Source organism: Notechis scutatus, chromosome Z (genome assembly GCF_049901735.1).
Source record: "Notechis scutatus isolate UNSWTSFEM ecotype Mainland chromosome Z, rNotScu1.2, whole genome shotgun sequence".
Taxonomy (NCBI): domain Eukaryota; kingdom Metazoa; phylum Chordata; class Lepidosauria; order Squamata; family Elapidae; genus Notechis; species Notechis scutatus.
Genome location: NC_142025.1, coordinates 8,031,706 through 8,053,118, shown reverse-complemented (window position 1 = coordinate 8,053,118; position 21,413 = coordinate 8,031,706).

Here is a 21,413-nt window from a genome sequence, read left to right as displayed (position 1 = left end):
CACATGCATAAATAGTAGTAATAACATTGACAAATTCACCATCAATCCATTGCAAAAAGCAGTTTTATTCGTTACATTCTTTGTGTCAACTCTAAAACGAACCTGATCCTGCCTCACAGTTGCCACGAAGCCTGAGAAAGAAGGTGGAGTGAGTAGATAGCCCAGCTTGCAGTCAAAATAAAAAGTTTTCCTGTGGGAAACAAAATTTCTAGGTTGAATCTATCCTTGATCAGTTTCCATTATTCCTTGTCTGGCCTTCAGGTGCCTTGGAGAGTAGCTTGACCCCTTCCTCTCTGTAGCAGCCCCTCAAATATTGGAAGACTGCTATCATGTCTCCCCTGGTCCTTCTCTTCACCATGCCCAGTTCCTGCAACCGTTCTTCATATGTTTTAGTCTCCAGTCCCCTAATCATCCTTGTTGCTCTTCTCTGCACTCTTTCTAGAGCCTCAACATCTTTTTTATATTCATTGCACAAATGTGACTGATGACACTGGGGAGGGGCAAGTATTGATCTTTTAATTAGGGGAAAACTACACATTTTCACAGTCACAAATTGAATTCTGTGGACCTTACTTCTGTGGTCAGTAGAGGGGGCGTGCATAAGTGCCCTAACGTGCCTATCGTCCCTGTCATTGTATTTTTATTCTCTTATTCTTGCTCTCGTTTTGTTTGACACATTCCAACAAATAAATAAATAAAACCATGGGAACTTTCAGAGTTGGTTTTCACCGGGTGTGCTGATAAGATGTATCTAATAAACCTGTTCTTAGAGGAATCTACCTGCCTTGGAGTTCTGCTTTCAACAGGTGCGTTACTTGGAATGCTGACACTATGACAATACCTGTAACACCATGAAATATCAACCTATCCCATGGGAAGGACTCAATAAATGGATAGAAATGCCAAATGCAGCCCAAATATCTGACTGACTGTGTGACAAACCATGATACTAAACAAGGAAAACACTAGATGTTGTTTTTGGACAGCTGATGACAAATGGGCTACAGGACTTAGAACTGTTGGTTGAGTAAGAAGGGCCCACAGCTGCAAGACTACAGGTAGTCCTTGACTTACAACCACAATTGAGCCCAAAATTTATGTTGTTAAGCAAGACATTTATTAAATAAGTTTTGCCCCATTTTACGATGATCATTTCAGTTGTTAATTTAGTCACACAGTTGTGAAGTGAATCTGGTTTCCCCATTGACTTTGCTTGTCAGGAGATTGCATGTTCTGACCCAAGCCTTGTTCAAATTAAACAAACACAAACTGTGCATAAAAGCAAACCTTTTTTAATGTGGTGCTGGGAATTCTTTGCATTCCCAGCCAAGAGTTATTTAAACCTAATTGTCTGAAATAAAAGCAAGTCCTTTCAAGGTTGTAAGAGGCTGCCAAGAATAGAAGTCTAATTACTGATAAATATCAATAGACAGAAGTCTCAAAACCAAACCAGAGTTCATAGGGCTTCAACGAGGACTCAGAGTCTAAAGAACTTCTTTGCTTCCTGCAAAGAGCACATCCCCGAGGGCTGGTTTTATCCCTCATGGGAGGGGCAATCACCTTCCAGCCTTACTCCCGAGTCGCCCCTTTTGTTTCAGCTGCTCTTGCCTTCGAGCAGCCCAGCGCACAAGCACACTGGGCACAGGCCCCCCGGGGTCCTCTGCTTCGCTGGTGCCAGACTCCACAAGCTCTGAAGGCAGCACCCCACTCTCCGAAAGTCCTGGCCCCGTCCCTGCATCACACGTAGGCCCCTCGTCCAAGTCCTGCCAGGCTCCCTGACTGCTTCCCTTTCGTCCTCACTGTCAGAGACCTCTGCCATCCACACCTGCAGCCAGTGAACCACAACCTCGCAAAAGGTAATCACCTGATCTCCAGGAACTGCGATCGCCATAAATATGAGTCAGTTTGCTAAGCATTTTAATTTTGATCACATGACCATGGAAGATGCCGCAATGGCCATAAGTGTGAAAAGCTGTCGCAAGTTACTTTTTTCAGTGCCATTGTAACTTTGAACATTCACTAAATGAGCTGTTGTAAGTTGAGGACTACCTGCACTGGACGAAAAGGTGTTTATCCATTGCGAATATACAAAAGTTGAAAACAAAGAAATAATGTAAAACCATGGCAAAAGAGAGCGAAGATAGCACTTGTATTAATAGGTGCCTTGGGAGCAATCACAAAACAACCAGAGTGACATTTGGCCACCATCTGCATTGACAAAATTATCCTCAAGTCAATTGGAAAAGGTGACTTTACTTGAAACAGCTGATATCCTGTGATGATACTTTAACACCATCAAACAACCACACCTGCTTATCCCAGGTCCTTGGAAAGGATGTGATAGGCAGACAAAAAAGCCAAATCCAGTCTCAATATCTGGCGGACCTTCTGATAAATCATAATAATAACAACCATGGATATAGACATAATAAAAACTGACAATCCCGTTTTTTGACCTATTACCATCTCGCAGACAGTACAGAACAATAAAAACAAGCACAAATAGGCTGAAAAACATCTTCTATCCCAGGGCAGTAACCCTATTGAATTCTACTGTATAGTGCAATATTAATGCAATATCAGGGTTTTCAATTCAATGTGTGGAGTGTGAAGGATGTGCCTTTGTGTTTATTTTCATGGTCATGATGTGCACTGAAGATGGTGTTTGATTTCGTTGTACGAGGTGCAATGACAGCAACTAAACTAAACTAAAAGTGTCAAGTCATGTATAGATGAGGTTAAGCTTCATTGCAAATGTCTGTAGAGATTCTCACTCATCCAAGTCATAGTTGCCCCAAAGGTGCTTTTTCAAGAGGCAACTGGACATCCTTTGTTTTTTCTTTTGAAGATGTTTCGCTCCTCATCCAAGAAGCTTTTTCAGGTCTGACAGGACAATGGGGAATGGAAGGATTTATACTCCTTGCAGACAGCTGATCATTTGCATCCTTTTAGAGGGTCGTTGAGGCCATTTGGAGGTTTATCTGTGTCCTCAGCGTCACCTGAGTAGTGCTCCTGGTTCCTGAAGTCTGCAATTTCCCCTCTGGAAATCCATTCCTTCTCCCACACCATTCGAAGGGTATTCATCACAAATTGTACAGCTAAAAGTCTGTAGAGATTCACAATCATCCAAGTCATAGTTGTCCCAAAGGTGTTTTTTCAACATCTTCAAAAGAAAAAACAAGAAAGTCCAGTTGTCTCCTGAAAAAGCATTTGGGACTTCATTGCCAAAAATATAATTTAGTTAACCATTCTTGCTGAGCATCCTTTTATTTTCCTTTAAATAAGAAATGCTCTAATACCAAACACTGAATATGTAGGTCAGCTTGCATCTTCCATCATTTCATGCCAAGGTTTTCTTTAAAGGGCTAAAGGGAGGTCAGATGGCTGCTGGCCATGTGGAATTTTGTGGAGTTGGGCTCACTTATGGCCACAATGTTTAGAAGGAGCTGTCAGCTGCAGGGTTTAATTACAAGGGAGGGAGTTGGCTACTAGGACATCACACTTAGCAAGATACTTAAGAAGTCCCTGTGAGTGAACTCATTGTGGTCAATATAGCTTCATTTATTTTGCTAAGAGATAAAGAAAAGACCAAAGTCAAGGTTAACTTCATTTTTTTCACAACATCTGCAATGCAAATGCGAAGGATCTCAGTTCACTTTGCCCTTGTGGTCACATTAAAATTCTTTGCTAGGTGATGATCAATAAACTCTTAAGCTCCCAGGATTGCCAAGTAGTGCTGGGAGGAAATTACAATCCTGCAAAGATTACCATTAAGGGCAGTAAATAATTACTATGATTACCAAGAAATAAATATTCTTATTTATTAAGTTTAAACTATTCGTGCCTAAGGATTAACAGTGACCCACATTAATCACTGAAAATTTAAAAGTGCGGGATTGACAGCTCAAGACTGTAAGAAAAAGTTCAGCATCAATTCACAGCTTACTTTGAAGGCTTGCAATGTCTATATATCATCTTGAAAGCCTCCTTTTGAGATGATTCAGGTTATAGAAACAAGAATGACATGATTTGCCAAACACTTTTGGCAGAAATTTCAGAAAACAAGGAGGAGAACAAAGCTTTTCTCATATCATGTCTGCCTCCTTGGTTTATAAAAACTGCAATACATTTGTGTCCAAGTAGCCTTCCATATTAGGAATGTCGTGGCTGAGATTGTTGATCAGAAAGGTCGGCTGTTCAGCGGTTCGAATCCCTAGTACCGCGTAAGTGAGTGAGCTCCCATTCCTTGTCCCACCTTCTGCCAACCTAGCAGTACGAAAGCATGTATAAATGCAGGTAGAAAAATAGGGACCACTTTGGCAGGAAGGTAGCAGCGTTCTGTGTACTTTCGGCATCTAGTCATGCTGGCCACATGACCATGGAGACATCTTCAGACAGCGCTGGCTCTTCGGCTTTGCAACAGAGCTGAGCACCGCCCCTTAGAGCCGGAAACAACTAGCACATATGTGCGAGGGGAACCTTTAACTATATGATGTATACCATCTTGTGACATCTCTGGTTAGGGGGATTGAGTAGATCATAAGCTGCCTCTTAATTCACCATCTTCCTCCTGGTTTCTCCATCCTGGTTCCTTATTAAAGGGATAAAAAGCCAGTAAAACACCCCTTCCATTCTCTTTCATTGGTTTTCTTTTTTTCTTTTTTCTCCTTTTTTCCTCCCCCTCCCTCTCTTCCTCCTATTCCTCCTCTTCCTCCTCCTCCTCCCCCTCCTCTTCCTCCTCCTCCTTCCCCCCCTCCTCCTCCTCTTCTTCTTTATTTATTTATTTTGTCAAAAGCTTACAATAGAAATAAGAATAAACATAAGTTTAAATATAAGAAATAGGAACTAATAATTGGGGACAATAGGACAGGGACGGTAGGCACGATTGTGCGCTTATGCACACCCCTTACAGACTTCTTAGGAATGGGGTGAGGTCAATAGAGGTTAGTTTGAGGGTAAAGGAGTGGGGGTTTGAGCAGGTGACAACAGAATCAGATAGGAAGTTCCAAACATTGACCACTCTGTTGCTGAAATCGTACTTCCTGCAATCAAGTTTGGAGTGGTTTACATTAAGTTTATATCTGTTGTGTGCTCTTGTGTTGTTGTGGTTAAAGCTGAAATATTCATCAACTGGTAAGACATTGTAACATATGATTTTATGTCCTGTGCTTAAGTTCAACCTTAGCTGGCATCGTTCAAGGTTGTCTAAGCCTGGAATCCCGAGTCTGGTAATGTAAGATATTCTGTTGTGAACAGAGGAGTGTAGTACTCTTCTTGTGAAATACTTCTGGAATTGCTCAATTGTATTGATGTCTGATATACAGTGTGGACTCCAGACAGCAGAGCTGAATTCAAGTATTGGTCTAGCAAAGGTTTTGAATGCCCTAGTTTGCAAATCAGTATTATCAGAGGAGAAGCTTCGTAAAATTAAATTTACAACTCTTAAAGCCTTTTTTGGCAGTACTGTTGCATGAGCTTTGGCGCTTAGGTCATTCAAAATGAGAACTCCAAGGTCCTTGACAGAGTGAGGGTCATCAACGAGGTCATATCCACCTAGCTCCTCCTCCTCCTCCTCTTCTTTCTCTTCCTCTTCCTCTTCCTCTTCCTCCTCTTCTTTTCTCTCTCTCCCCCTTTTTCCTTCTCCTAGTCATTTAGCAATTCAAGGACATTCTGTATGATCGGCTCTTATTGGAAGATTTGAGGCCTTCCTTGAATCTTTCACCTCCCCCCGCTTTTAACTTTTCGTTATTCAATACTCTTTGTCCAAGATATCTAAGACATCTCAGGGTCTCTCTTTTATCTTACATTCTTCATATTCAAGGCTACACAGTTGGTCTGAAGTATGCGGGAGCACACCCCTGGCATCTATCCACAGCTAAATAAAAGATTGGGACATAATATGAAATGCCATGAAACATTTCCTGTGCTGTCATTTGACTCTAATGTCGCTACAGCATTGCTCAAGAGGAGCTGCCTCTGAGTGTGTGCTCAGCTTTTCAAGTGAAGGCATCACATGAGGAACTTCATCCTTCTTGAAGGTGCCGAGGATCTTGTTAAGGAAGCAGTCAGAAAGGAAGTTGTGGGAGCACCATCACTTGAGATTTTCAAGAAGAGATTGGACTCCCATCTGTCAGAAATGGTGTACGGCTTGGGCAGGGGGTTGGACTAGATGACCTATAAGGTCCCTTCCAACTCATTATCTGTTATCTGTTAAGGATGACCCAGAGAGGATCACAAGTTATCTCCTAGACATTTAGAATCAAGTATAACAACCAAAGTGATTCAAGTCTATCCTTATTTGCCGAGGATGTCTCCTTCTACACCATTGGTCCTTTGCCTTCTTGGGGAGAGGGAGGGCAACAGAAATCTTCTAGATCAGGGGTCCCCAAACTTGGCCACTCTAAGACTTGTGGACTTCAACTCCCAGAATTCCTCATCCAGCTATGGGAGTTGAAGTCCACAAGTCTTAAAGTTGCCAAGTTTGAAGACCTCTGTTCTAGATAAAGCATTATGATGTCATCAGCCACCCTATATTCTGCTCCCATAGGCCATAAAATAATTCATGGAAATAAAGGTGACAAGAGACTGGCATTCTGCTTTGCAGTTCACTTTCAATATTTATTTTTGGAATCCAAATTGGGTGGCAGGCACCTTGCTTGATGTTTGCAAAACTCTTTGTTTATCAATCCCCATCTTAAAGGCAGGTAAATTTTAGGATGAATGTAGAATACTAAGAATGTAGAATACTCTTCTGATAAAACTTTGGGGGAAAAGCTGGGAATATCAATAGTTGAGATTTTTTTTTTAATATGAAGCTTCTCATTATGTTTGTAAATTTTATTGAAACTGTTGTGATCTCATATGATCCCACAAAAATGGTACTACTTAGACTGTGAGAAAGCAACTTGTAAGGCTACCTTTACAGATTGTTATTTGGGAACAAGGTGAGAATGTTTCCCACACACTGCTCCAAAACTTTACTTCTAGAAATTGTTTTGAATTGTTTATGGAATGAAAGAGAAAAAAGTTATATGAATTCATAGGGCACATTTATGTATTATTAGACTAGTAGATTAGTAGACTGGTCTATTAGGCAGATGGAAGATGGCCTTTTCCTGCACCTCAGAGTTTGGAAATCACTTGTTACAGAGTTGCATTTGGCTACCATTCTGTCTTTATAAAATACATAAACAGACCACTTATTTTTAATCTGGTCTTTAGGGGCCAATGGTTTTTCTGTTTCAATTTTAATTTACCAACCACATTTTTCATTTTTGAAACTATTCCCCTAATTCCTTTGGGACAGGAACATAATTTATTTCCCTATCTTTTTATGCTACTTTAAATTATAAATTGCCTGTCTGTTCAATAGTTGTTCTAAAGGATTGTTCAGATTACTAGAGGAACTGGAGAGCAAATACTTTTAGAATATTATGTGCTGTTCTGAATATCGTCTCTCAAAACCTATCTTCTGATTTTACCCCCAAAAAAGGGTTAATCTGTTCCACATTTCTATTGATTACTTTATCTTCAACTGCCAATTGTCACTATTTCATGATGGAAGGCAATTTCCTAAGGAGATTGAGAAACTCTATGAAGAGTTTCTGAGAAAAAGTAAGAGAATATCTTTTTTTCATGGCCCACAATTTTTTCATGGCTCTTGATGTGCCCTACAGAATATATATATATATATATATTCTCTTCCCTGGTCCAACACCTCAAAGCCACAAGACATGAGATTGACTTTAAAAATACCAGAACTATCGCCAAAACCGAACACTTCAACAACAGAATAATCAGAGAAGCCATAGAGATAGAAAAACGCCCACACAGCATGAATAAACGAGATGATACCTCCCGCCTACCAGCCATTTGGAAACCCGCCCTCATTAACAAATGAGTACCTAACATGAAGAATGACACCAGACCCACACCCACGAGGGCCACACAAGATGCTACCACCACACTTCCACGTAGAAAGCAGACTCACACCCACACAGAAGATGAGACACGACCACGGACCAGAAGCCGTACCGCAGCTGCATCACTACCCGCTTCAAACCCCTCCGACCCATACATGAAGCGAACTGATGCCCACCATGAAGATGCGGCATGACCACGAATGCGAAGCCAAACAGCAGGATCACAGCTCACCAGCTCAAATACCCCAGCAACTAAGACTAACCTGAGCACAACCAAGCCCCCACCTGAACAGAACACACCCCCAGCCAATCAGAACACAGCCAACCCCCCTACCAATCAGAACACAGCCAAGCTCCCACCCAATCAAGTCACACTCACCATTAGCAGTTAAAAGGAAGAAGCAGCTGCAAGCTCACATTACTCCGAGAAGCACAAAGCCGAAGACACAAGCCTGAATATGATGAATGAGACTTCATCGAAGCATTGCCTAGATACTTCCAATTTTATGCGGGAGAAAACCCGAATAACCAAAGTTCCATATATATATATATATGTGTGTGTGTGTGTGTGTGTGTGTATCTTTGGTTATTTGGGTTTTCTCCCGCGTAAGATTGGAAGTGTCTAGGCAACGTTTCGATGAAGTCTCATTCATCATCTTCAGGCTTAAAGGAAGAAGGTTAAAAGGAAGAAGCAGCTGCAAGCTCACATCACTCTGAGAAGCACAGAGCTAAAGACACAAGCCTGAAGATGATGAATGAGACTTCATCGAAATGTTGCCTAGACACTTCCAATCTTACGCGGGAGAAAACCCGAATAACCAAAGATCCACATACAAATACCCGTGAGAACCTCAGAATATATATATATATATATACACACACACACATATATATATATATATATATATATATATATACACATACACACACACACACACACACACACACACACACACACACACACACACACATATATATATATATATATATATATATATATATATACATACACACACACACATATATATATATACACATACATACATACACACACACACACACACACACACACACACACACACACACACACACACATATATGGATCTTTGGTTATTCGGGTTTTCTCCTGTGTAAAATTGGAAGTATTTTGGCGACTTTTTCGACAAAATCTCATTCGTCATCTTTGGGCTTGTGTCTTCGGCTTTGTGCTTCTTGGAGTAAGGAGGAACTTACTCCGAAAAGCACAAAGCACAAAGAAGCACAAAGCCGAAGACACAAGCCTGAAGATGATGAATGAGACTTCATCGTAACGTCGCCTAGATACTCCCTATTTTATGCAGGAGAAAACCCGAATAACCAAAGATCCATATATATATATATATATATACACAAGCTTGATGATGGCAGATGAGATTCTGCTGAAACATTGCTACAACTTTAAAAGCACAACTATAATGACATGGGAATATACCCGAACAAAGCTGAATACCATACATATAAATACCCGCGAACAAAGCTGAATACCATACATATAAATACCCGCGAAAACTTAAGAAAACACACACACACACACACACACACACACACATGTGTGTGTGTGTATGTGTATGTATGTAACACAAATATGTAACACAAATGTGTATGTGTATGTATGTAACACAAATATGTAACACAAATGAATGGAAAGGGGGTGGGAGAGAGATCTGGAATCTCAATTGCATGTTGGACAGCAAAATATATAGGATAAATAAATCAGTGATTTTGCAGACCTAACTTAACTTATTCTAAATATTTATTTAACATATTTACTTAATCAAGTTCCTAATGGAGATGTGACATGACTTTAGCATGAATGCGGTTCATCTTTTGTGCACTTTCCACTTAAAATTAAAGGGTGGAATAATCCCTCCTCTTTTAGGGCACTCCAAGATCTTCCAACCCTGATCAAATTAGAATAAATGTAGAAGGGAAAGAAAATGAATCTATGTTCTTGAAATGCTTTAAAAATCAGCGATATACACACAGAGGAGAAGTAGTATTAGAATATTTCAAGGATGCGTCCATATTCAATAAGAAAAAAAACCTTAGTATTGATAAGTGTGTATCAATATGCTGAATCTTCAGATACAGTTAGAAGGGAATATGTTGCGCAGTGGAAACTTACTGAGTAAAAAAAAAGCCCATCAAAGAAACTACAATGGAAATGGTAGCATAAAGCTTCATAGAATAAAAAAAGTTGGAAGGGATCTTGGAACAGAGGTGGGTATTCAGCAGGTTCTGACCAGTTCTGGAGAACCGGTAGCGGAAATTTTGAGTAGTTCGGAGAACCGGCAAATCCCACCTCTGACTGGCCCCACCAACCCCATCTATTCCCTGCCTCCCAAGTCCCAGCTGATCGGCTGGGTCTTCTTTGGTTGCCCTGCACAGGAGAATGGAGCGGGAAAGCAGGTTAGTAGGGTGAGGAAGGAACGGGATTTTGCAGTATCCTTCCTCTGCCATGCCCACAAAGCCACGCCCACAAAGCCAGGCCACACCCACAAAACCATGCCCACAAAGCCAGTAGTAAAAATCTCTGAATCCCACCACTGCCTTGGAGATCATCTAGGATGTAAGATAGACACATAGGCAAAAATTGCTCAGGTTTTTAGAGGGGGAAATGGAAGAATACAAAACAGCTATAAGAGGAAGTACCTAGCTTAACAGGACAACTAACTGAATTGGATAACAGGAAAGCCAAGAATAAAACTGAAAAACAGGAAATAATCTATTCTAACAATCAATAAAATAATCCAGAACTCAAAAGAGGCAATAGAGCATGCTTAATAAGCTGATTGGTATTATTTGACACACCTTGCATATATTTTCTGCTAATTTTAATGTACTTGTCATGTATGATTTAGTATGTAGCAGGAAATATATAGGAGGTGGTTGGAAAGAGTGTAACCTCATAGTATCTCAGCTGATGGGGAACGAGGAGGGATGTGGTGGCCGGATCAGGGTTGTATAAAGAAGAGGACATTTTGGGTTGGAACTTTGGAGAGAACCAAGCTTTGATAAGCTTCTCTCCCCATTTGTTGTAATAAATGAAACAAAATACTTTATTTTGGCTGGTTATTGGTTGCCTCCGGTCATGAAGGAAAGAAGCCAGGAGCAAATATGCATAAAGATATTGTTACTACTGTTGCTCTTAGACACAAATCTACCAGTATTACTACATATAAATTTCATCTTATGAATATTTGGATAAAATTACAATGGAGGTTTTAGGACAATGTAACATTATTATTAGCTGAATATTACATATAACACTCTTCAGTTGTTGACCAAATTAATTAATACATTATGAATTAATGAATGAATTATGACTTATTATACTTAATCCTACATATAAAAATCTAAGAGTAAACCTAGGAAAGGGGTATCAAATTCAAGGCCCGGGGGACAGATCCGTGCTTAGATTTGGCCTGTGAAGCTGCCCTGGAAACAGTGAAGGACTGGCCTGTAGTGCCTTTGCCAGTGAAAATGGAGCTCAAGAGGGCCACGGGTAGCCCTCCCCAGCTCTGTTTTTGCTGGCAGATAATTGCAAAAGGCCATTGCAGCCAAAATCAGACCATATGAGAGTCCTCAGAGGCTATCCCGAGCTCCATTTTCACTGGCAGAGGGTTGCAGGAGGCCATTGCAGCCGAAAACTGAGCTCGGGAGCCCGTTTTCGCTGGCAGGGCACTCGGGCCCCCAGAGGTGCCCCCAACACAAGTGATATCAAGCTGGGCATGCCTACCCTGGCCACACCCATCCTGGTCCCCCAAGGTCAAACACAACCTTGATGCGGCCCTCAATGAAACCATGTTTGACACCCCTGATCTAGAAGATGACCAGGCTGAGGTATCAAATGTGTCATCAGTTTGGAGTTGCTATGCTCCTGCAGGTCCAGCCCCTGGGAATTCCGTTGATTCTTACCTCACTCCAATTTGCTTTGCCCATTAGTAGATCAGATTATTGTAGTTAGGTAGTGTGAAATAAATTCTTCGTACTTTTGAACACCACTCTGATTTCTTGCATCTGACATTAATTTGATCTACTCTTCCCAGAATTTCACAGACTATAACATAACCACAGCATGGCATCTGATCCATCTCCTGTAGCAACAGCAGACTAAAGTGGATGGGTACCATCCTCAAAGCATCAAGACAGGATGGGAAACCCAGGTGCTGAATTTAGCAGCTAATATGTATCGGACGCTCCAACAGATGCAAAACTTTTCTCAACAATTGGCTCCACTCTCCCTGCCTGTACGGCCTTCTGCATGAAACAAGGATCCTTAGAAAGGCTATCATTTTCTACTGAACCTAAACCAGTTCAGCTTTGCAATCCATTGAAAAACTGAATGAGGAAGGATCTAAACAAGACTTCCCAAAAAATGGCTTGAAATATCTATAAAGAATCTCAAGGAGGAAAGACTTAAACCACCCCATCTAGGTACGCAGAAATGCTTAAAGCATATATTAAAGGCATTCAGGATCTACAGAAGTCTAAGACAGAGTTTTGAGCTAGCGTAAATAATGGTTGGATTGAAAAATGAACAGAGGACCTCAAGTATCAATATTCTGATGGATCTGTGGAAAACATGGCTTCAAGAATCTGCAGAAAGACTCTCATCATCTCAGAGACGTGGTGGCTCAGTGGTTAGAGTGCAGGACTGCGGGCTACTTCTGCTGAATGCTGGCTGCCAGCAATTTGGCAGTTCAAATCTCACTGGCTCAAGGTTGATTCAGCCTTCCATCCTTCCAAGGTCAATAAAGTGAGGATCCAGATTTTTGGGGGCAATATGCTGACTCTGTAAACTGCATAGAGAGGACTGTAAAACACAGTGAAGCAGTATAAAAGTCTAAGGGCTATTGCTAGTGCTATCATCCAAAGACCAGTTCTGGAAAATGATTTCAACAATCTTTCAAAAACCTGGAGAAAGAAGGTCCTGAAACATCTAAACAAGATGCCAAAAAATGGCTTGAAAGACCTTAGAGTTATTTACAGGAGAAGGAACATGTTGGCTCAAGTGGTTTGGACACTGGCATAATGATCGGCAGGCTTGTGTTTGAGACCCATACCCACCCCAGCTCCACAAAGGGGAAAAAAATCACGAAATGTCACATGACAGCAATGTGACACTGTAAGATTGACACCTGTACCCTAAAGCATTAGATACAAGCATGGTAAAGGGTAAGAAGAGAGCGATTTTAATAGAATGCGGTGGCTTTGAAAGAAGCTTAAGGAAGGATGACTTCCAGCATCTTTAGCAAATTCCAAAGAGCATTGTTCTATTGCATTCAGAACAGGTGTGCAAACATGGCTACAAATATCTCTCAAAAGACTGGGACAAGAATCCCTGGACAAAGCCAGAAACAATTTGGGAGGATAGCTCCAGAAATCCATACAAATGTCCAGAACGGATGTCCTGAAGAATCGAGGTAACGTGTAAATGAATGGCTTGATATAGCTATAAATCACCTTCAAGAGGAAGGGCCTGAAATATACCGTTTAAGTTTGTGGGAATGAGTGGAAACATCTAGATAAGGTCTGGAGGGAAAAATATTTAAAGAGATAGTAAGAAGGAAAGGTCTTGAAGTATGGAGGACAAAAGCATATGTTTACAAAGGAATTCCTTCTCATGGAAAACAGGTACGACAAGGGCCAGCATATATTAAAAGTGGACTAATTATTCCTTTATCTCCAGAATCGTAAAGCCTACAAACTTGAAATTTGGCATGTATGTTCTTCTTGGTTTCTAGGTGCTCAATAAGAAAGGGTTTTTCGAAACGACCTTCAGAGCATTCGTATTTCGTATATTATTATTAACACGCTCTGATGCTAAGGAGTTCTACTCCCCCTCCACACCTGAAAAGAAATCTGCAAAACACAAGCAGAGGAGAGGAATTTCAGTTTCAGTTTCAGTTTCACAGCAGCAAGCAGTTTTAGTACAGAACAATTGAGCTAAGCCATGCCCAAGCTCCTTGCTCTCTCCTTCTTGATCACACAGCAAATACTATTTCAGTTTCCAAACCGCCCTAAACTCTCACACTCCCCACTTGAAAAGAAATCTGTTCCAACTGTAATTGAGCTAAGCCATGCCCAGGCTCCTTGCCGTCTCCTTCTTGCTCACACAGCAAATACTGTTTCACTTTCCAAACAGCCCTCAACTCTCTCACACATTGACAGATGAATACCGATGGATGCTGGTAGGCAGAGGCAGATTTCTCCCCCCCCCTTATTTTCCTCATCAAAAATTAAGCCCGATCACATAGTTTCGTAGTGAAGCAAGGGTATAGAACTAGTATTCCTTATATATTGAGGTAATATTCTTTTTGTTCATACGGGCTTGAGAACATCTGGAAGTTGTTATCTATAATGTATCAAAGGCTTTCCTCCAGTCCTGGCTTTACTTGAAGTTAATGCTTATAACAAATTATTAGCAATACTTTTGAAAAAGCAAATTCCAATCCCACCAGGCAAACAACCATTGTATGATGAATGGTTCAGGGAACTGGGAATGTCCAACCCAAGGGTCTTCAAACTTGGCAAGTTTAAGACTTGTGGAGTTCAACTCCCAGAATTCCTGAGCTAACATGACTGGAGGGGGAATTCTGGGAGTTGAAGTCCGCAAGTCTTAAAGCTGTCAAGTTTGAAGACCCCTGGGACTCTAACCTAATGAAGAGAAGGAATAGGGGTAACATAATAGCAGTCTTCCAACATTTGAGAGGTTGTCACAAAAAGAGGGGGACCACTTATCCTCCAAAGCATCTGAGGGCAAGACAAGAAGTAACAGATGAAAGATAACCAAAGAGAGAATTAAATAAAAATTTCCTGTCGTTCAGAACAATTAACAAGTGGAATGACTTGCCTCTGGAAGTAGGTACTCCATCACTGGATGTTTTCTGGAGGAAATTGGACAACCATTTGAAATAACGGATGGAAGCTTATCGAAGAGAGATCCAACATAGAACTAAGAAGCCATTTCCCGAGAGTGCAACAATGTGCCTCAAGAAGTTGTAGGTGCTGCATTACTGGAGGTCTACAAGAAAAGATTGGGCAGCCATTTGCCCCGGATGTAATACCCTGTTTCTCCAACAATATGGCCTCCCCAATAGGAAGTCCCAGCATGTTTTATAGCAGGGGTCCCCAACCACGGTCCGCGGACTGGTACCAGTCCGTGGAACAAGTCCTACCGGGCCGCTGGCTTGCTGGCGCCGCCATCTTGTTTTGATGAAAAAGTGCCCGGTGAGCTTTTCCGGTAGAAAGCTCACCGGAAGCACTTTTCATCAAAACAAGATGGCGGTGCTCATCGCCGTGAGCTTTTCCGGTAGAAAGCCATTTCTACCGGAAAAGCTCACGAAGCAAGCGCCGCCATCTGTTTTGATGAAAAAGTGCTTCCGGTGAGCTCACCGGAAGCACTTTTTCATCAAAACAAGATGGCGGCGCCCAGCTGATGTCGGTACCGGGCCGCGCCATAAAAAAGGTTGGGGATACCGGGCCGCGGCGTAAAAAAGGTTGGGGATCACTGTTTTATAGGCATGAAATGAAATTAAGCCCCTCCCCCAAATTAAGGCCTATATTAAAACATGCGAAATGGTGGGGGAATGGTGGGGGGGCTTGCCATTAGGAAGTACTTTTGTTGCACACCCGGATATGGTGCTGCCTGCGTTGACCCCGATATGAAGTGCCCCACCAATGCCGAGGTCAACATCCAAACCATCTCTGCCTGCCCGTCTGAAGATGCAAGGGGGGGAATTAGGTCACCCCCGAAAAGACGGCCTAGCAATTTTTTCGGGGCTCAAAAAAAATAAAATAAGACCCGGCCTTATTATATGAGAAACACGGTAATAAAACTAGAATACCTCTGAACTTCTTCCCATTGCTTTGTTTCTATGATTCTAAGAGGTTTGTATTTCAAAATTAGCTCTACCGACCACCTTCCAAGCTCAGAAGCTATGTCAAAAACCTGTCTGAACTGAAAGCATTAACATGAGCAGAAGAATAGAAAGAGGCCCTTTCCACTTACTTTTGCAATTCTTGCTGGATTGAGTTGCTATCAGAGCCAGGATGAATTGGATTGAAAGGTAACACATTTGACATTTATGGTGCTGTAAGAAAAAAAAATGTAGTTGGATAGCTGGAATTGAGAGAATGTTCCCTATGATTTCAGCGGTAATGAACAGCCATCAAGGTTAATGGCTATTGATAGAGCAATGCTCCATGAAGTTGTCCAATCACCTTTCAAAAAGGTGGCCACCGTCTCATTTTATGGCAATCAATTCAACCGTTCAATTATGTACTCTATAAAAAAAAAAATTAGTTCGGGCACAATCTCCGCAATTTGGTATTAATCAGGCCCCCAAGTTCAAACATTGTGAAGAAAGAAATAACCTTCTCCCTCATCCAATTCTCCATGCTCTGTTTGAAAATTTGATTGACGCAGAAGTGGAAAATCGTGAGCTGTGGGGGATAATCATGTTATGATTGGATGAGCACAGGGGCAAGCTTTGTCCTATTTCCTCTTCCTTGCCCTATCTGAGGTAGGTTCAGCAGGCCTCGTTCATGAGTCAAAGAGGCTGATTGAATAGAACAAAGTTGTACTGAGCACTGATGGTCAACATCACCATCTTTAAGATGTATGGCTTTCAACTCCCAGGATTCCGCAGCCTGCATGTTCCTCAGGCAGTTTCTCCCAATCCAGGAATTGAAGGTATTATTGTGGTTGAGGAACAAAGCTCAAAAACTTTTCCATCCTTGGGACTGCCACAACCAGTTACAACACTCATATATTATACTATATCTTCCAACCTGCCACTTGTTGTGGGTAAAGGAATTCAGAGGTGGTATTCAGAAATTTGGAATAGTTTGGAGAACCGGCAAATCCCACCTCTGACCGGCCCCGCCCCCATCTATTCCCTGCCTCCCGAGTCACAGCTGATTGGCTGGGTCTTCTTTTGTTGCCCTGCACAAGAGAACGGAACTGGAAAGCAGGTTAGTGGGGTGGAGAGGGAATGGGGATTTTACAGGATCCTTCCCATGCCACGCCCACCAAGCAACACCCATCAAGCCATGCCCACGGAACCGGTAGTAAAAAAAAATTGAATCCCACCACTGAAGGAATTGAAGAGATATGTATAGTTGTAAAATTGGGTATAATTCACTTAACAACTGCCCTTCTTAGCAATGGAAATACTGGTCTCAGTTCTGATCATAAGTCAAGGACTATTTGTAGGTGCAATTAAATTGCATGCCCTGGTCCTCTTATTGCGACAAAGCACATTCAATTAATCTATCAACCACAGACTTGGATGTCTCTTTGAACAGACACAGGTCTCTGACCTTGAACTCTTGGTAACGACTCCAAATTCCATAATAAATACCACAGCTATTTATTTCACTTGCAAAGGGAGTTGGGTATCGCTTTATTTTATTTTATTTTATTTTATTTTAATGGAAGGCTTAAAGCCTATTCTGGGAAGCCAAGCCCACGTGCTTCTGCAAATGTTAGCAATATGATGTACCAATGACAAAGCTGTAAAGCATACCTACAACCCTGAAGTGGCTTTCATCAAACTCTTCCCAATCAATACCACACTAAACATAATCCAAACCACAAGGGATAAAGAAGAAATTGATCAAGCTCACTTAAGAAACGGGGCTAAAAATAAAGATTATGGTTTGATACCATTGTGAGGTCTTTGCCCTTTCTAAATTCTCACGCCTGCACACAGGCATATACCCAAACAAACAGAGATGGAGAAGCTACGTGGCTTCACAAGAGGGTGTGCCTTCAGGAAATTGGTGTTTAATGGAAAAGTTAGTGCAAGTCGAGGATTTTTTGGTGTTTCTCATCAGAGGTTTTTCACAAGATGCTCCCTGGTAATCCAGGTAGTCCCCGATTTACAACCACAATAGGGATTGAAACTTCCATCGCTAAGCAAGAATGTCGTTAAGTGAGTTGCACCCAATTTTATGACCTTTCTTTCCGCAGATGTTAAATGAATTCAATGCAGCTATTAAATGAAACATGCAATCATTAAGGAAATCTAGCTTCCTTCATTAACTTTGCTTGCTGGAATCTGGATGAGAAGGTGGCAAACGACAATGCTGCGACCCCACTGCAACCATCATAAATCCAGGCCAGTTGTCAAAGTCATAACTTTGAATGGTGATTAAGCTATGGTTTTGAAGAGTACCTGTAAACAGAAACGTGAGTGTTTCATATTAGCATACTCGAAATACCCTCTTCTGATTGGTCCAGAGACGCTGCACAGTGATTGGTTCAAGTAAACTATTGTGATTGGCTCTATAGGAATCAACCGCGATTGGCCAGGCTGATCGCGGGAGATTCAAAGAGCCGTCATTGGCTGCGAGCCGCGAGCAATCCCTATATGAAGGGCTGCCGTGGCTCCGAGGTCCAGCACAGATCTATACAAAAAATAAAGAGCTGAAAAGTCACACTGGTCTCGAGTCTCTTTTCCCGCGATTCTACAGTGAGTTCTTTTGTTAAACAGGATAGAGGCCTCCTTTGTTTGTTTATTTATCTATAGCCAACCTTTATTATTTTTACAAATAACTCAAGGTGAAGACCACTTTTTTTAAGTACAAGGCTTGAAAACACAGGATGGTTGTTGTTTTTAAGTATTCCACAGCACCTGGCCAAGTTATATATAGGACACCTTACAACAGGGGTGTCAAACTCAATTTTATTGAGGGCCCATCAGGGTTGTGTTTGACCTAATGGTGCCAGATGGGTGTGGCTGAGGTGGGCATGCCAGCTTGACATCACTTGTATCAGGGTACCTATGGTGGCCTGGGCGGTGCTGGGGACATTCTCCTGCAGCCCTCCTGAGCTCCATTTTTGCTGGCAAAGGCACTGTGGGCCGGTCCTTTGCCATTTCCATGGGCCAATTCTAAACACTCCGTGGACTGCATTCGGCCTGTGGGCCTTAAGTTTGACACCCCTGCCTTACAAGGTCTGTCAGGATTCCAGCAATCACCCTAATTAAATCATGATTCTTGAGCTAAACTTCAAAAAACTTCGAAGGATTCATTAGAGGCGACATCCTGGCACTGCCCTGTATGAAGCCAACTCTGGCATATGTAATTTACAATCACCTGTGACCCTGTTTCCCCCTGTCCCCCCTGGGTGTCTCATAAACCAGATTCTCCAGTTGAGCACATTCATGGGCTGGGTGTCATCAATCACGTTCTCCAATTACACATATTCATGGGCAAAAGCTCTGGTATTTTAGTTACAATCTTTTTAAGAGTTGGAACGTACTTTCGATTTCAAACTGCTGCACTGCTCTTTCCTTCCTCCCCCCCCTTTTTTTAATGGCAACTACTAAAACAGGTATAGGAATGTTTTATGAGTTGACAAGGTCCATGCTCCAGAATAAAGAAAGAGGAAGCAAAGCAGGTATTAAAGTTTTCTTCTGCAGATGAGAAAAGGCACCAGCCCTGATTTCTAGGCCACTAACCTGATTAAGGTTAGCTGTTGCACGTACAGTTGTTCAATTTTCGATACTTCCATTTGTTTCCCCATTCATTTATATCAGGGTTTCTCCACCTCAGCAAATTTAAGATGTGTGGATTTAAACTCCCAGAATTCCACAACCATCATTTACTGGCTGGGGAATTCTGGGAGTTTTGAAGTCCATACATTTTCCAGCTGCCAAGGCTGAGGACCACTGACTGACCTTGTTGATTAGCAGTGAATGAGGATGAGCAGAAATGCCAGCTAAGAACCATGCCAGAAATTTATCAATCAGAACAAGATGTCAGTGGGAAACGGTCTGACAGCTGGAGGAATTAATCACTTCTGTTCATTTAAAAACTGATCTTCAGAAGTAGAACATGGAGCTTCCAAACCAACCTCAGAGTGTAATGGTGCCAATGAAGGAAGTTATCAAAAAAAATATTGTTTTTTTAAAAGCCAAGGACACCCACAAGAAAATACAATCACTATGAATTGTGATGAATTTACAGAGGCAGATGCTGGGATAATATGACCCAGATTAAATCAGATTTCTCAACTCCAGTTTTTTTCTTGGAGCATGAAAGGAAGGTTGTGAATTGATAAACCCTGAATAATTGTGGAAAGCTATGATTACAAGTAGCACAGCATAGCCATAGACACAGAGCTGGGCACAAGTCAATTGTTGGTCTTGGGTTCTGAATAGAAAGAGCTATAACAATTTCTGAGAGATAATTGTGCACCTGAAATTGTGTCTGTAATTGGCTCAGCCTCTTATTATTCTCCAGCAATTTTTCTACCTTAGTAACTTTAGCGTGCTGGATAGGGAATTCTGGGAGTCCACATACCTCAAAGTTGCCAAGGTAAAAAACCACAGGTCTACAGTAATATCTGAAGACAAATGGATGTGTGCCTTTTTGAGGTTGTGTTGTTATAGGCTTGTTGGTAGAACTTTCGTGAAATAGTTCTCTGAAATAGGACTAGTTCTAAAAAAGCTTGTTGTGGTATAGTTTCCCCCAATCTCAGCAACTTTGTGTGGACTTCAACTCCCAGAATTCCCCAGAGAGGTTGAGCAACACCTGTACAGATGATGAAGGAGATCTTGGTAAGAAGTATGACAAAACTGAGTTGCCTCAGAAATAAGAGTAGTAGAAAAGAACAATAGAATGTTCCTTGAACTGGATTATGTACCTATGAAATTTCTTTAAATCTTCTCTTGGCATGTTCACTGTTTGCTAGTGATATTCTGGTTCTCCTTCAGGGCTGGCTATAACAATTTACCATTGGATCAATGTTATCTGGCAAAAATTGCAATCTGTATGGTGGCAACCTCTACCTTGATGTCTGCATTTTTAATCCTTTAAAAAAAAGTCTAGATGATGGAATTTAATGAAAGTAAAATCAAATTTATTCAACCCGAATATAGTCCCAAAGGTATTTTTTCAAGAGGCAACTGGACTTTCTGGTTTTTTTTTTTTTTTCAATGAAGGCATTTCGCTGAAGAAGCTTATTGGAGGAGAAGCGAAACATCTTCAAAGAAACGTCCAGTTGCCTCTTGAAAAAGCACCTTAGGGATAACCATGACCTGGGTGACTGGGAACCTCCATAGACAGCCCAAATATTGCAATTTGTCTTCAACTTGCAACCATTTGTGACCATTTAAAGTTACAGAAAAAAACAACTAACGACCAATCCTCCATGGTCATGTGATCAAAATTAGGTGCTTGGCAAATGGCATGCATTTATAACTGTTTGTTGTGGTTAGCCGGCAGCAGGTGCAGATGGCTGAGGAGAGCGAGGACTCAGATGGGGGGGCCAGGACCATTAGGGAGTGGACTGCTACCTTCAGAGATTGTGGGGGCTGGCAGCAGTGATGAGGAGGCTCCCGAGGAGCCTATGCCAAGTGCGCATGCATGCAGGATTGCTCATAGGAAAGAGCAGTTACAACAGCATGGGCGACTCGGGAGTAAGGCTGCAAGGTAATG